Raw genomic sequence first — 16,810 nt, forward strand, 5'->3', positions numbered from 1 at the left:
GGGGGCTCTCCATTACCAATAGAAGAAATGATTCAAGTAAAGCCTAAATGAAAAATAAGCTTTTAAAAGCTGTATTATTTCTAAGCATTACATAAAGTTTCTCGGCAATCTCTCAGAAGCTGCTCGTTTCTGTTGAGTACTGTTTGTTCTAATTGTCTCTGGCTTATAGATCATATCCCTGATACTGTCACCAGATCATTGAATGACCTTGGGATAGTTGCTTGCAAAACTTGGTTTCTCTGTTTACGAAATGAGGGTAGTAATCCTTGACACCCTCATACTTCACTGAGGTATTTCAAAAATTAATGAGTCATGAGGCTTTGAGCTGCTCTGATCAAAGGCACTGTATATAACTACAAAGAATTGTTATTATTTACCCGTAGACCCTTTTTATTGTGCCACTAATGAGCATTGTGGTCAGCAATAACTTATCAGGGGGGAAAAAGAGATTAAAGTTAAGAAGGTTGTTCCTCTCCATATTCAGATATAATTCTTGTTAATATTAATGGGTGTTATGCAGACATATTGAAAATGGGCTTCCTGTAGTCTAACAGTTCCTCTTGGGAAGTCTTTTGTAAATATACCTACCCAACATCCTGGGTTTAGAGGATTGTGCATTGGGAGTTTTTCTCGTATGTGTGCAATTTCTACAGAGAACTCATGTTTCAACTGACTTGGGTTATAGGATTCTGCATTGAAAGTTCATCGTAAGAAGATTTTCTTATATATTCCTTTTCTCATCTTACCGATCCTTAAGCAATGTCACTGACAAATTTCTCTGTCTCTCTCTCTCTCACACACACACATACTCACTTTTTTTCACCTCACTTTTCTTTGGAAATGAAGTAATCCAAATTTTCGCTTAAAGAGGCTGAGTCAAAAAGTTTGGACTTGCCACAAATTTTCAATCCCATACACATGTGCTTTCTGTTTCTTCTCAAACCATGTTTCACTGAACCATTCTATATTCTAACACATTAAACACTCAGAGTGAGCAACTAAAATAGCAAAAATTTTACATATTCAGCATGTGTTTGAAAAGATTTCAACCTTTCCAAATTGATAGATGGCACAGAACCATGATGGTCCAAATCAGATTTCAAATGGTTGAAGAAAAGTTTCTAAATATTAACAAGAAAGTAGGCAATTTTATTTTACTTTGTCCCTCCTAAAAGTGCATGTCAAAAATCGTTTTCCAGGGATATTTAGAAGCACTTTGGGTCTCTGATAGGCAAGAAGGAGTGCAACTTCTCAGAGGCTCGGCAGTCCACCTATCTCTGAGCAGACTTCTTTCTCAGCCTGAGGCTTCTCTCCCATGCAAAGCTCTATCCTAAAATAAACAAAGCACTCAGCCACTAGAAGCACTTCAGCTGAAACATTTGTGAAACAAGTACATTCTTCAGTACTCAGGGTAAATGAATTTTTCATGAGCTAAGATCTATGCAGAAAAGTTTTCATGAAAATCTAGTATTTTTTCATGAAGAGTTCTACAGAATGAAATATGTTCCAGCAAAATTCATACATTTAAGCTTTAATCTCCAAAGTGACTAGCTAAGATGGGGCCTTGGAGATAATTAGATTTAGATGAAGTGGTGAGAGTAGAACCTTCATGATGGGATTACGGCCCTTTTAAGGAGAGCCAGAGAGTCCTCGCTCTCTCTCTTTTCCCACTATGTGAAGATATAGGGGAAGACAACCACCTACAAACTAGGGAAAGGAATCTCAGTAGAAACCAACCATGCTGGCACCCTGATCTCAGACTTCCAACCTCCAGAAGAGTGAGAAAACAAATGCCTGTTGTTTAAGCTACCCAGTCTGTGGTATTTTGTTATGGCAGCTAGAGTTGAATAATATAAAGAACAGTAGCAAAAGGCTGTAATGATTTGTTTAGTCTTAACATATAAAAATTCTAATTGGATTCATGACCTTATACAGATATGTTAGGTGAATGGTTCAGATGTTTCCGCAAGTATTCTTTTATCCAATATGCTATGTATCAAATGCCCATTCAATAAATATCTAATTAGCAAATATTGAACTCCAGGATGGGTGTTGGGTAGAAAGACACACAAACAAATAGGACAAAGCTCCTACCTTCAAGATGAGCAGAGCATGATAGCGATATGTCACTTACTCCAAGAATACAAGGTAAGAGATGACAAGAGAAGAGCAGGAGATTGGGCTTTCTAAAAAAAATAGTAGTAGAATGTGACTAACTACAGATTGTGGAGAATTTTATTTTTAATGTATATATTTGAGGAATGACGGTCTTTTTTTAAGGTGAAACAGATATATAAGGTACAAATTCAATTCAACGAATTCATAATGCTAGCCAATTCTTTTTAATGCTCTGTATTTTCAAAAGTACAGAATGATTATTTTGTAATTCATTATTTTACCAACTTAATTACAAGGAATGTCACTGAGTATTTAAGCTATTATGAACATGCCTCAACTATTTTTTTTTTGGTTCTACCAAATGCAAGATGAAATAGTGTTATCATTCACTTCATAAAATATATTGGTCCATATCCTACAGAATAATTTAAAAGATGTCAAAAGCACTTAATTGATCTAGAATGTCACTTCTTCCAAAACGCCAGATAAAAGACGAAGATTCTACATTAAAAAGCCATATTCCTTTAATACTGTGAACTGCTACTAACATCATAATGTAATGGATAAGACTGTCTGTTTGAATCCTGGCTCAGTGACTTAGCTACAAACCCTTCCCAAGTGACTTAGCCTCTCTGTGCCTCACGTTGCTCTTCTATAAAATGAAAATAATAATTTGTTCTTAAGGCAATTACGATGTTAAATTATGAAAAATGTTTAAAATAGAATCATTAGGAATGTAATGAAAGTTCACTATTGTATTTTTAAGAGTCTTTTTCTGATTTGGATGTCGTTTCTTTTTCTTATCTAATTGCTCTGGCTAGGACTTCCAGTAGTCTATTGAATAGAAGCAGCAAAAGTGGGCATTCTTGTCTTATTCCTGAAAAGCTTTCAACTTTTCACCATTGAGTATGATGTTAGCTGTGGGCTTGTCATAAATGGTCTTTATTACATTGATGTATAGTTCTTTATACCTAATTTGTTGAAATTTTTATAAGTGAAATAGCTAGACAGAAAAAGACAAATACTGTATGATATCCCTATATGTAAAATCTAAAATAAATAAATAAATAAATAAATAAATAAATAAATGTCAAATTCAAAGAAACAGCATAGAATGGTAGTTGCCAGGGGTGAGGAGTATGAAAAATGGGGAGATGTTGATCAAAGATACAAACTTTCAGCTGTAAGTTGAATAAGTTCTAAAGATATAAGGTACAGCATTGGGTATAGTTAATAATACTAGATTATGTACTTGAAATTTGCTAAGACAGTAGATCTTAAGCATTCTCACCAAAACAAAGTATACCAAATCATCACATTTTACACTTTAAATATATTATAATTTTATTTTTAAATTATACCTCAATAAATCCGTGAGATAAAAGTGACTTTTTTGTTTATGACAAAAGATTTTTAAATATAATTAAGATGATATGTATGAAAAGTACCAAATCCTAACACTCCACATAGTGATGTTAGACTCTATTAGAGAAAATTAGTATCAGAGAACATTTATATGCTAAAGATATCCATGAAAATTTTGTCCTATCAATTATCTCTACAGCACTCACTCATTTATTCATTCATTCAAAATTGAGAGTATACTTTATGTTTTCTCCCAGGCTCTGTAGCTGGTGTTGAAGACTTAAAAAATAAAAATGGACCTTGATGTAAAGAAGCTCATGGAAAAAAGCATAAGTATCTTGACCTATTTATTGAAGTACTTACAGTAAATATTAAATATCATGTATGGGGATTCTTTTCTCTTGAACACAGTGTAGCATTCTCATTCTGTCTTATTTAGCACAAATTTTCATTTGTTGATATATAACTGAGGGCTGAATTTCTGAAGGAAATTTGGTTGTACAAGGAACTTCATAAGAGAATGGGAGGAGTTGGGCAAATAAGAGAGTACAATTATTAAATCATTTGTCAGACTGATGCTGTTTTGCTTTACAAATACACATGATAAAATCGTGTTTTGTGTGGCATTCTCAACATGATGAAATTACAAAAAAGTTATGTAAAAAGTAGCATGCTTTGCTCTCAAACAACAAACAAGAAACCCTTTCATTAATATCTGTGTTTCAGAAATGTTGATTTGTCTCACTAAAGGTGAGAGGATATCTGGCCAAAATGTTAATTAACACCCACGTGAACTTGCCTTGAACTTTGAACAAGCTTGATTGTTGGTGATGGTGGACTCCACATCGATAAAAGATAAAGGGGTATGGCTAGAGATGTCAGGAACCACTTTACTATAATTTTAAATACAGGAGTTTAGAATAGGATCTAGAAGTTTAATAGAATATGAAAATCTACTGAAGATTATTCAGCTCTCCTACTTTGTCTTTTTCTACATATAGTTTTATTAGCACATAAAACCAATACTCCAAATCCTGTCTCCAAATCTCCTTCCTTGACTCAATTCCACACAGAAGTGGGATGGCTTCCTGTTCTGGAACATGTCCTGGTAGGCTCCTGGACTTCCATAGGACTGAATAAGCCATGCCCCATGGCTTACTTGAGTATTAAAAGAAAGGCATTTACCATTCATTTGAAATAAAAAACCTTTGCACTTTAGATTTGCAACCAACAGTATAACCTCAAATTCTCTGATGGTTTAGGATACTGAATTTTCAGTTCTAAGAAATTATGTTAATGGAGATTTTTAAAGAATGATCAATTCGCCAATTCACCCAATCTCTAGATACATAAAATGGTATCCTTGGACCATGTCTATACACCAGAGATAGATGCTTGTAGAATTAGTTGCCTTATTCATTATTAGGTTGCTATTATGTTGTGTGCCCACACATTTTTTTCATGATATAAATTGCTTCAGTGATCCCAGTTGCCTAATTATCAGCTTTAATAGCTCCTACTATTGGAAAGGAGGTAAGAGAAGATGGAGAAAAATTTATGTTTTAATATAAACTAAAATTCTTTCGAATCACAGCAAAAAGAGATAAGATGTAAAATAAATCTCAGTGAAAAGAAGTAACAACTAATAACATTTTTTTGTTTTGCAAATCTCTTCACTTAGAGGTGCTGATAAAATGTGAAGTGACAGCAAGCAAATAATTGATTGTGGCTGCAGTAGATAAAGATTTCCAGAGCAAAAATAACATCACTGAAATGTATTTGTTCATTCTAGATGGTAAACTGCTGCTCCTTCAATGCTAGTCTGCTTTGGCAAGAATGTCTCCATCTGAAACCTTTTGTTTCCTGAACATTCTGGTATGGTCAAAACGTATGCCAGGTAACTAATGAGGACTTGCAAACTAAATACATAAAATGGAGGCTAAGTAAGGAAAAATCTGAGTGCCATCAATTGGAGAGTAAATTTTTCTTATACAGATATAACCATGCATTAAAACTAAAAAAGAATTCCATGAGGTTTTTAATTTATAAAATTGTATTTCTGCTCTCTAGAGCCATGTTTCACATTTGTAATAATATAGCATTTTCCCTGCTTACTTCAGAAAAGGCACTGAATGTGGCAGATGCTCAGAAACTAGGGACCATGACAGTGTCATTATGGTTTCTCTCAGATTAACATGTGGAAAATCACTACTGCTTTTTTCCCCTCTATGAAATAGTATTTGTGCTCTTGTTCTGTTTATCTTTATGGTTTTATTCATTATATCTTAACTTACATTTATATTTAAGGTAATATTTAAGGAGTGATAGATAAGCAACTGTATTGGTTAAGTAATAAAATAGTTTAGCTCCTATAAAAGTCTAGAGATTTTTAAAAATCTACTGTATCTCAGAATATTTTCTTTACTGACCACAGAGTAGAATGTGCTTTGGCTTACAGAAAATATACTGGTTAATCTGTTAAAGTGTCTTATGAAATCCATCTTTTACTTACAGAGATTTTTTTAAAGATTTTATTTATTTATTTGAGAGAAAGTGAACAAGAGAGAGAGCACAAGCAGAGGTAGCACCAGGCAGAGGGAGAGGGAGAAGCAGGCTCCCCAGTGAACAGGGAACCCGATGCAGAGGTCAATCCCAGGACCCTGGGATCATGACCTGAGCCAAAGACAGATACTTAACTGACTGAGCCATCCAGGCGCCCACATAAACCAATTCTTAAAACCTCCTGAAAGCATAGCTTCCTAATTGAATAAACAAAATATATGAATTATTATTAAAATCGAGAGGAAACCCTAGTTACCTCCAACTGATTAAGAACAGGTACATCATATACAATAAATATTAGGAAATGTCCAGGAAAACACCTCCCTCTTACAGCTAAAAAAATAAAATTATTTTATTTTTAATTCAATATTTATTTGAAAAATAGTGTGTTACTGTTTCCCTGGATTCCTTCTGTGATTAAATTTGTTAACACTATGCACTTAATTGCTTAGTTTTACTTCTTACTGGATAACTCTCAGACCCAACTCATCCGATGTCTTTCCTACATGTCTACAAGATATATAAAGTCAGTGCAAATATTTCTAAAGAGTTCTATATACTTAGGTAACTAAATTGCCCAGTGGTAACAATTAAAGTAATATGTCATCATTTGCATGACCCTTGAAACGGGACCTCTCAAATGACTCCAAGATTCAATTGACTCTCAAATGCATGCTCCCTGCAATCCACCACTGCTCTTTTGGTTTCATAGTATTCAGTCTTACTGTTTTCCTCCAAAGCATACAACTGTCAGGATCTCTGTCAGGATCTCCCACTTTCCCATAGTAATCCCTGTACCAGACAATTCTCAGCCAGTCCTCTTGATATTTTAGTACAGGTCCTTTGAATCTCTTTATGCAATCTAGAGTCTCTTGTCACCCCCACATCTCCCACCACAACAAAGCCATGTAATATTAAGATGAAAAGCAATCCCACTCAGTCCCTATATAAATTAATAGGTATAGATAAACAGTTTGAGGAAGGACTCACCCAACAGCACTCACCTCCGCTGGGACCTTCTCCTATCTCCATTTAAACACCTTGACTTTTATAAGTGTCAGTTCACCTTTACAATAGCAACAAAAAGTAAGATAGGTGAAGCACTGGGGGGTGGGGGGCTCAGCCAGTTAAGTGTACAACTCCCAATTTTGGCTCAAGTCATGAGAATAAGGCCTGCATCTGGCTCCATGCTCAGCACTGAGTCTGCTTGAGATTCTCTCTCCCTCTCTTTCTACCCTTCTCCCAACTACTCTCACTCTCCCCACCCCCCCAAAAGAAATTAATTAAATCTTTAAAAAAATAAGCATAGCTCTCAACAAATATGTAAGATGGACCATAAGAAAAGAGAAACATTGGGATGCCTGGGTGGCTCAGCGGTTGGGCACCTCCCTTCAGCTCAGGTCTTGATCCTGGTATCTGGGATCAAGTCCCCCATTGGGCTTCCTGCGAGGAGCCTGCTTCTTCCTCTGCCTATGTCTCTGCCTCCCTCTCTCTCTCTCTCTCTTTGTGTCTCTCATGAATAAATAAATCTTTAAAAAAAAAAAGAGAGAGAGAAACATTAACTGCCCGGCACTTGGACACATTTTATTAGTCTTCATCACAACCATAAAGGGCGTAAATTATTTCATCCTACTCTACACAGAGATTCAAATAAATTCATATATATACCAGAACCAAGGATGAAAGCTATGAGCTCTAACATCAAATCTGAAGGATTTTCCTGCAACAAATGTTCAGGAAACTTCCTAACATGGTGAAGACGAGAACACGGAGAGTGTTGACCTGGGGAGGGGACTACCATTTTTTTCTCTCCATGTGCCCATGCCATTTAAGGAGCAACTTCTTTGTGCTGAATGCTTTATGAATGGTTCATCTCTTCCAACTAACGATGCACTGAAGTATGTATCACTCCCCTGGTGATATTTTTTCCTCTTTAGCCTGAATCAGCTTACATTTCACAAACAACAATAAAAGCAACAACAACAGCAACCACACACACACACACACACACACACACACACACACACACCCCTTGAGCTAGCCATGTGGAATTCCTGTGTTTTTAGGTGGGATACATAAGGTGGGTGACTACAGAGAAAAAACACTTCTCTCTTTGGTGGCTCTGAGCACATAATGCTACATTATAGGTAAATAGAAATGCATATAGAAAACAGAAAAGGTATGTATACAATGGAATATTCCTCAGCCATTAGAAACGACAAATACCCACCATTTCCTTTGACGTGGATGGAACAGGAGTGATGCTGAGTGAAGTAAGTCAATCGGAGAAGGACAAACATTATATGGTCTCATTCATTTGGGGAATATAAAAAATAGTGAAAGGGAATAAAGGGGAAAGGAGAAAAAATGAGTGGGAAATATCAGAAAGGGAGACAGAACATAAAGACTCCTAACTCTAGGAAACGAACTAGGGGTGGTGGAAGGGGAGGTGGGTGGGGGGTGGGTGACTACGTGATGGGCACTGAGGGGGACACTTGACGGGATGAGCACTGGGTGTTATTCTATATGTTGGCAAATAACACCAATAAAAAATAAATTTATAAAAAAAAAAGGAAGAACTGGTTTGAGAGTAAAAAAAAAAAGAAAAGAAAAAAAGAAAAGGTGTCACTGGAGTCCATGCATCCATAGGTTAAAGGCACCTTTGTGTGGCATAAATCACAACAGTTAAAATGTACTACAGGTTAAGCTTCCTAAATGGCGACTTCACAATTACCAGAGTGTTCACACGGGAACACAGTGCATATGCAAACAAGCCCAGGTTGTTTCTTAATTTTATCCAAGTACCTTTATGCTGCTTTGGGGTTTTATTATAGATACCTCATAATATGCTACAAATTAGCACTCTCAACTTGAAGTAAAACCAGAGGAAGTAAAACAAAATTATGTGAGGGCTGGGATTGATATTGATAAGTAGCAGGAGTTCTGCTTGCTAAAATGTATATGAAACAGAAAGGAAAAGATTTGGGTGGATCATAAATCATGTGTTCTAGACAGGGGCGTGTTGGTGAGTAAAATCAGTGGATAATATGATGCGTAGGACTGACATTTCAACTTGTCATTTTAAAAAGAGACATCATCTTACATTTCTAGATATATATTTGAATACTGACCTGTTCCGAGGAAGAATTTCCAAGCAGAATTCCTCTTCTCTGAACATATCTTTCAGACGCCTCGCTGTAGGCAGGGGTGGCTTTGCTGCCCTCTTTATGGGGTTCAGGTCTCTTTCTGGAACCCACTGCCTCTTCAGAATCCTATCTCCTTGAAGCTCTCATCTATTTATCCCAAAAAGACCAAACAAAATGTGACTTGCTCTTTGTCACTTTGACATTAGCTTAACACACAGTAACCTAACCACTTTTTTTTCTAATAGGGGATAAAGCTTGGTTTTCCATAATCTACAGTTTAGCGGATTATTTTCTATTTAACGTACTAGGAAATTGCTAAAGCCCAGAACAAGTTTTAGGATTAAAACACCAGCCCAACACCAACAACTTTTATTCTTCCTGCCATGTTCACAAAGCAAGTAAAGTACAGGCTCTGCATTAAGGCCTTTTTCCCACTTATCAAATACATCCCAAAGTGTAGATACTCTGGTTTCTGTACGTTAATATTACATGCTGTTTATGTCAACATCTTACCATTTGCTCACCATTTTTTTCTGAAACCAACTTGGGAGATGAATAGGTGTAGGAGAAGCCAGAGCACTCGGGTTCATTTTCAAGTTAGGATCTCTGAGAACAGTTCCTTAGCTTTGCAAACACAGAGAGACTTTATTTGGGCTGCCTTGTTGTTTGCATAGAGATGCCTGCATTTATTTAAACGGTATGTGTGTACTTTCTTTCTCTCTCTATCACCCGAAAACAGTATCACCTACAAAATGCATCTATTCATTGAGCTAGATATACACCGTAAATATAAAATACTCCTCTCTCTTCCAGACTTGGAAAAAAAACGCTGGAAGATAAAATATGGACTTTTCCATGCCTCCGAAGTTAGAATTTTAACAAAAACCTGGACACTTTTAACCAAAGGAAGAGAGCTTGGTTTTCCAGAAGGACAGGAGGTGAAGGTACTGGGAAAGATCACCAGGCTGCAGTGTCCAGAGGACCGCTGGCCTTCCTTCTTTGTTCACTGGTTCACCATATTACCTTGCATAAGTTTTTAAACTTTCTAAGTCTCAGTAGATCTCCGTGTACAATATAGCTGGTAAAGTGCCTGATTATTCATTCTTCAAATGCCATAAGACTTTGAAAGCTCACAAATGATTTCGTAAACCTATCAGGTGCCACCTGTAAATGTGTACCTGGATGGTTTCCAGGATCCAAGCTGCAAAGACATGTCAGAACGGAAGGGACATAATAGGTATAAAAATGCATTGCTCAATGCCTAGCACACACAGAAAAGATATTCAATATCTGTTTTCTGACTCACAGATTAGAATAAAAATATGGAGATCTCACTATCTTAAACCTAACCATTTGTGATACCTCAATTTTATGTGTCTGCATGGCTAGGCTGTTGTACCTAGTTATTTGTTCAAACACCAGTCTAGATGTTGCCATCAAAGGTAATTCTTAGATGTGACTAACATTTATATCAGTAGACTTTGAGCAAAGTAGATCCCCCTCTATGATGTCAGTGGGCTTCATCCAGCCATTTGAAAGCTTTAAGAGTAAAGAGTAGGGTTTCTCCCCAGAAGAGAAAAAATGGAGTCTCAAGACTGCAACATTATTTCATATTGAGTCTCCAGTCTGCTGCCCTGTGGAATTGTGACTCAAGACTTCAACTCTTGCCTGAATTTTATATCAACTCTTACCTGAATCTCCACCCTACCACTATGTCCTAAGGATTTCAGACTTGCCAGCCCCCATAAATCTCTCTCTCTTTTTATTGGTTCTATTGGATTCTGCTTCTCTTGGGGAAACCTAATTCTTCATTCAAGTGAGGATCCCTCAAAATGAGGGATCAAGTTGTCCTGAAAAATGAGTCTGTTGGGTTTATAAAGACAAAAAATAAATAAAAAGTTATAAAAATTCATAATAAAAAATAAATAGATAAATAAAAAAAGCTAAGAGGAGATGTATCTAGGCAAGACTAAACTTTTTCAGGGATACTATTCTGTAAATAAGAATGAAGAAGGCAGCCTAACTTTCAGGATTGTTAAGAGGTTTACGTAAGTTCATATTTACCCTATTTAGAATTGAACAGTGCCTAGCACAGTGCCAGGCACCTAGTCAGCACTCAGGAAATGTTAGCTGGTGTGAATCTTTTCATCATCATCAATTATCTTCATTATTCTCTTTATGTGATTATTGTGTCTGCCTATGTAATAACGAATAATTTAATTCCTATAACTACTCCATTGTGGCAGGGGCCTTACGTCCTTTTGGCAAAAATGGCAAAGAAAGGTTAAGAAGTTGGCCTAATGTGACACAGTTACAAATGATGAAAAGTATAATTCAATAGAAAAAAAAAACTAAAACATAGAGGACAGAATCATAATCCCGGTCTCCTCACAAGTATTTTATGGAATTATTTAAATAAGAAATAGAAAATGATCATTTGAGAAGAACTAAGCACACACTGAGGGGAGAAATAACCTTAATAGAATGATTCCCCATGAATTTAAATACATGTGGGTGCAACAGTTTATGCTTAATGCTTTGATAAAATCCCCAGTGTGTTCTGGCATGAATTTATATGTGTTAACCTAAGAATTTAGATTTTAGTTTTTAAGGGATTACCTTTAAATTCCCAGATTAATACACATGAGACTTACTTACTTTAAGAGCCTAACATTCACAAGTATGAATTCCCATGCTAAGATTGAAAACAGTATACTGCCTGTCTTCTATCATCCAAAGCATTTATTTAAAAGCTAAAACACACTCTTTAAAAAATGCGGCATAAAAAAAAAAGCGGCATATAGCACCATATCAGAGAATCCAAATATGTCATATCCTACTGCAAAATCCTGCAATAGCAAGTAAATAATTTTTGCTATCTAGGGTTATAAGTTCTATCCAATTCTAGAAAATTCGGCCATAAATACCTTCCCCCCAACTTTAGTTATATTTAAGTATTTGCAACCTTCAAAATCAGGTAGGTCATCAGTGAATGGTTATATTTAAAAAACACAGATCAGCATTTGAAGGAAAACATCTTAACAAATTTATAATTAATTAACATTAATATAAAAGATTGAAAAAAATTATTCTCTTATCATGGGCTTCTCCGTGTTCACTCTTGTCAAACAGCCTCAGTAATCCATTAGAGAAAATTCTATTATCAACTTGTAACGGTGCTAAAAGAACATATTTATGATAACTTTCACATCAGTTAATTTATAAATATGCAAATTGAATTACAAACTAATTTTTAATCATCATGGCTCTTTAGTTATTTTATAGGTCATAGGCACAAATTCTATTCAATATGCTATCTTGCTCTGACAGTAAAAAAAAAAAAGCCTTTTATAAATCAATGATAACTGGAACAATGCCTTTTAGATGTATATTGCAAGGTATTCATAATAGGATACTTCTTCTCCAATAAAAATGATCTAATATTCAATAGATTGTGACATGCACTATACAAAAATCATTTCAGAACAAGCCATTATGGTTTGTCAAATCATACAACAGAAGATACGAGCAACATGAATGAGTGTTTTCCACTAACTGTCCTCTGTATATCCTATTTCTTACTGCATATATGTAAGAAACAGCTAACTTAGGTGGCATTAGGTGGTCTTACATTCCTGTATATATGCTACTGCAATATAACAGCAAATACATGCGCTATTTAGTTCTTTTGTGAATTTAAAGTAACAAGGTCATGTCATTAAAAAAGCAAAACCAGCCAACCAACCAACCAAATAAAAAAATATGTGATCATAAAAACATGGTTCTGGAAGAGTTTAAAGAGTCATCTAGGTAGATCTGCCACTGGATGGAAAGGAACATAAATTATGCAAATTTGAATGACCACCCTAGTATTAGAATTAGAATATACATATATCAAACATGATCCCCTTCCTCTGGAAGGCAAGTGAACTAGCTAAACTGTGGTTGTACTCTTACAATGGTAGTTTTTAATATAGCCCAAGTGTTTCTACTACTTCTCACTTCTCACTACTTCTCACCGTGGGTGAGCCAACTCTGAAGACGGTTGCTAATTCTGCAACTCATATCTGAAACTCCACCAGCAAGTGTTCTAGAAGAGCCTTGAGGGATCTTCGCTCTCCAAGAGAGAAGCTCCCGAGAATTCTAGGTCTCCCCTTACCATCCATTCCTATGATCTCTTTAACATCAGCGTTGGAAAGAAATTCAATGTAGCCTGTGCTCAGGGACTTGGGATGACTATTCAGGAAAGCCTAGGCTGCTGGAGCCAGATAGAATGTCTTAAAGTGTAACATAAAAAGGGCTTTGAAGTTAGCTTCTGCTCACTAAACCCTGAAGGTGACTTTCTCAAGTATCAGTTGACCTACAAATGTTCTTTTACTGCCAAGAGCCCGCACAAACCTCCTATGACCCCAACATTTGGGGAAAAGGGAGAGGGGCCATTCCTGGAAGACATTTTGCAGTTTGTGCATTGTATTCCAACATTGCCTGGAACTTGATAGCTCTTCGAGAGAACAGCTACAAGACTTATAAAGCTGATACATGGCTCATAAAAGAATCTTACTTGGAGGTTAACAATGAGCAATAGCAGATGCATAGACAGGAGAGATCTCTGCAGATGTAACAAAAGCCTTACTATAAGGACTAGGTAATCCTGACAGACCAGTGAGGGTCACAGAAAAAAATAAATGAACATACATTTTGCATGCCAAAACAAACAGATAGACAAAGGGTAAATGGGATTGATACAGAGACACCATCTTCAGAGAGAGGCAACCTACATCCAAATCCCAGCTCTACTACTTACTAGCTCTGTAATCTTGGGGAAGCTTCTTAGAGTCTTGATAGAGTTTTAATCTCCTGGTCCCAAAATTGGAATGGAAGTTAGGGTTAGGAAGACAACACACACCAAAGCACCTTGCTTCATGCCGGTCATTTGGTAGGGGCTCAGCAAAAGGTAGCCACCCCCATTTTCTTGTTTGTTTGTTGTTAACTACTTAGTAATTGTATGAAGTACATAACTTTTCAATAGTTTAGGTTCTGTCATTTGAACTAGTGTTTTTGTTTTCATTATGAAGTAATGAACTGTAGACAGCTTCTGGGTGTTGTAGGAGAGAAACCTGAAAAACAAACACCACACTGATAATTGCTATAGAGGTTCTAGCTCCTTTGGTAGGCAGACCTGGTGAGAAACTCCCTCCATGGTGCCCCAGTAAGACCCTGGAGGGTCAAATGGGTTCTATGAGACAGAAACAGAAGGCAAGAGAATGTCCCCCTCAAATTCAATGCCAACTATTTGAATCAATCTGCTTACTTTTCCCTTCAGAAGTTTTCTGCAAAGGGAAAAGTGAGGAAGGCCAGCAGGACAAAGGCAACTTCTGAGGGGAAAGAGAACAGACAGCACCAAAGATAGGGATCTGATTTTCACTCCACACTTGCCAGATCTCTGTGAGCTTAAGAAAAATACTAAATCTTGCTAAGCTTGTTTCATTATCTTAAAAATAGAAATAATGGCAGCTACTTTGGACAGTTTTGCACTAGTTGGCCAGAGCTGCCATGTCGGAGCTGAAGGCACCCCTTGAGCACCGAGGAAGTAATAATAACTCATGTGTACAGAAGGCTCACCATGTTTGGGATATTATGCTTCGCACTTCCCATTCATTTCATCATTAATGCATAACTCAACAAAGACTTCTCAAGTCAAACTCATGCTCTAGCCAACAACTGTGCTAAACTTTAAAAAATCATCAGTGAACAAGGTAAGCAGAATCTCTGCCCTCTTCATGTTCAGGAGATGGTCTAGTAGGGAAGAAACACACTTCACAGATAACCTCACTAATAAATAGTGAGTTAGTCAAAGGAGTGGAGAATTGACATTTAAGCTGAACCTTCCAGAAGAGATTACAATGGCCAGTAAGGAAGTTGTCCCAGCCTCTATGAGGGTTCAGTATACAGAAGGAGCTCCATGCATATAAAGAACAAAAGGAAGCCCATGTGGCCAGAGCATGGTGAGCAAGTGCAGGGGACTTGAGATGAGGAAGGACAGTAGATTGGTCTTTATCCTGAAAGCAACGGGCAACAGTAAGAGAGCTTCAATGAGGGATGAGCAAGATGCTGCGTGGACAACAGACTAACGCAAAAGAAGAATGGATGTGGACAAAAATAGTCCCACAATTCCAGGCAGGAGCTGGTGCTCACTTGAGACTGAGTAGGAACAACAGAGATGCTGAGAGGCAACAGAGAATAAGATCTCATATATCCTGTGATTTCCATGTCAGCACATAAATATTAGGTATCCTATAGGAGTCAAACATTATGCTAGAGTCTGAGGACATTTAAGGTTTAGTGGAAAAGAAAGCTGCTAAAGAAATAAGCATGGTGATAAATCTGAAACTAATAACTAGGATGCGTGCCAAAATGAAACAACAGAGTGATAAGAGAAAAAGCAGCAGAATTACAGTCTGGTTATCAAGAAAAACACATTTAGTAGGTCAAATCCACGGGCCTCAACACTTCATAAGGTGTTATTTTGAATTAATTCGTTATTATTAAATACAACAGGTGATGGTTAACTTGATGTGTTAACTGGGCTAGGCTGTGGTACCTAGTGGTTTGGCCAAACATCAGTCTAGATACTGCTGTGATGGTATTTTTTAAATGCGACTGGCATTTACACTAGGACACTCTGTGTAAAGCGAATCTATATAATGTGGGTGGGCCACATCCAATCAGTTGAAGGCATAAGGAAAATATGCAGGTTTCCCAAAGAAGTGATTCTCCTCCATACTGAAATATAGAAATTACACCTCCACCTCCAGTCCGTTGCCCTGCCGAATTCAGTCTCAAGACTACATATCAATGCTTGCCTGAATTTCACATCAACTGTTACCTGACTCTCTCTACCCTACCAGCCTGCCCTACAGATAGATTTGCTAGTTCCCACAATCACATGAACCACTATTTTAAAATAAATCTCCCTCTTTCTGTCTCTCTCTCTGCATATACATTTATTGTATATGTATTATGTATGTGTATATTATATATGTATTGTGTAATACGTAGAGACAGAAAGAGAGAGAGTTTATTTATTGGTTCTGGGTTCGGTTTCTTTAGAGAACCCTGACTGATCCACAAGCTAATATTACTTACATCAAATCATATACAAAATTATAAAATAATAAAATGTTGTGCAGCTACGTAGTAGATGGTACATACCGTCATTCAGGTCTATATTCCATATTAAGTAAAATATACTGATGAAGAACCAAGGACCAATTGTCCATTATTTTTACAATCTTTACTGAATGAAAATTAACATAATATTATCCTTCCAGGAGTTATTGCTAAAAAAATAAAATGGTAGGGAAACTTGGATGGCTCAGTTGATTATGTGTCCAACTCTTGATTTTGGCTCAGGTTATGATCTCAGGGTCATGAGATCAAGCCCCACATCAGACTCCATGCTCCATGAGGCAACTGCTTGAGATTCTTTCTCTTCCTCTCCCTCTTCTCTCTCTCTTCTCCAAATAAAAAAATAAACAAATAAATCCTTAAAAATAAATAAATAAAACTAAAATGAATTTTAAAATGGCGGTGCTGTTGGTAAGTTATATACACTGAAA

At 36.6% G+C, this 16,810-nt stretch overlaps 1 protein-coding gene across 1 annotated transcript in view; it reads right to left on the minus strand.

Moving 5' to 3' along the window:
• The window catches only part of LOC112659662 (uncharacterized), a gene marked incomplete at its 3' end in the record, with an annotated part of 258,850 nt that extends 249,534 nt beyond the window's left edge, over positions 1-9,316 (minus strand). Inside the window, exons 1-2 of the mRNA XM_049106032.1 lie at positions 9,177-9,316; positions 2,095-2,186 (exon numbers count right to left, since the gene is read on the minus strand). The remainder of the gene's footprint in view (positions 1-2,094; positions 2,187-9,176) is intronic.
• Positions 9,317-16,810: the final 7,494 nt, after the last annotated feature.

Source organism: Canis lupus, chromosome 35, assembly GCF_003254725.2.
Source record: "Canis lupus dingo isolate Sandy chromosome 35, ASM325472v2, whole genome shotgun sequence".
In the NCBI taxonomy this organism is placed as follows: domain Eukaryota; kingdom Metazoa; phylum Chordata; class Mammalia; order Carnivora; family Canidae; genus Canis; species Canis lupus.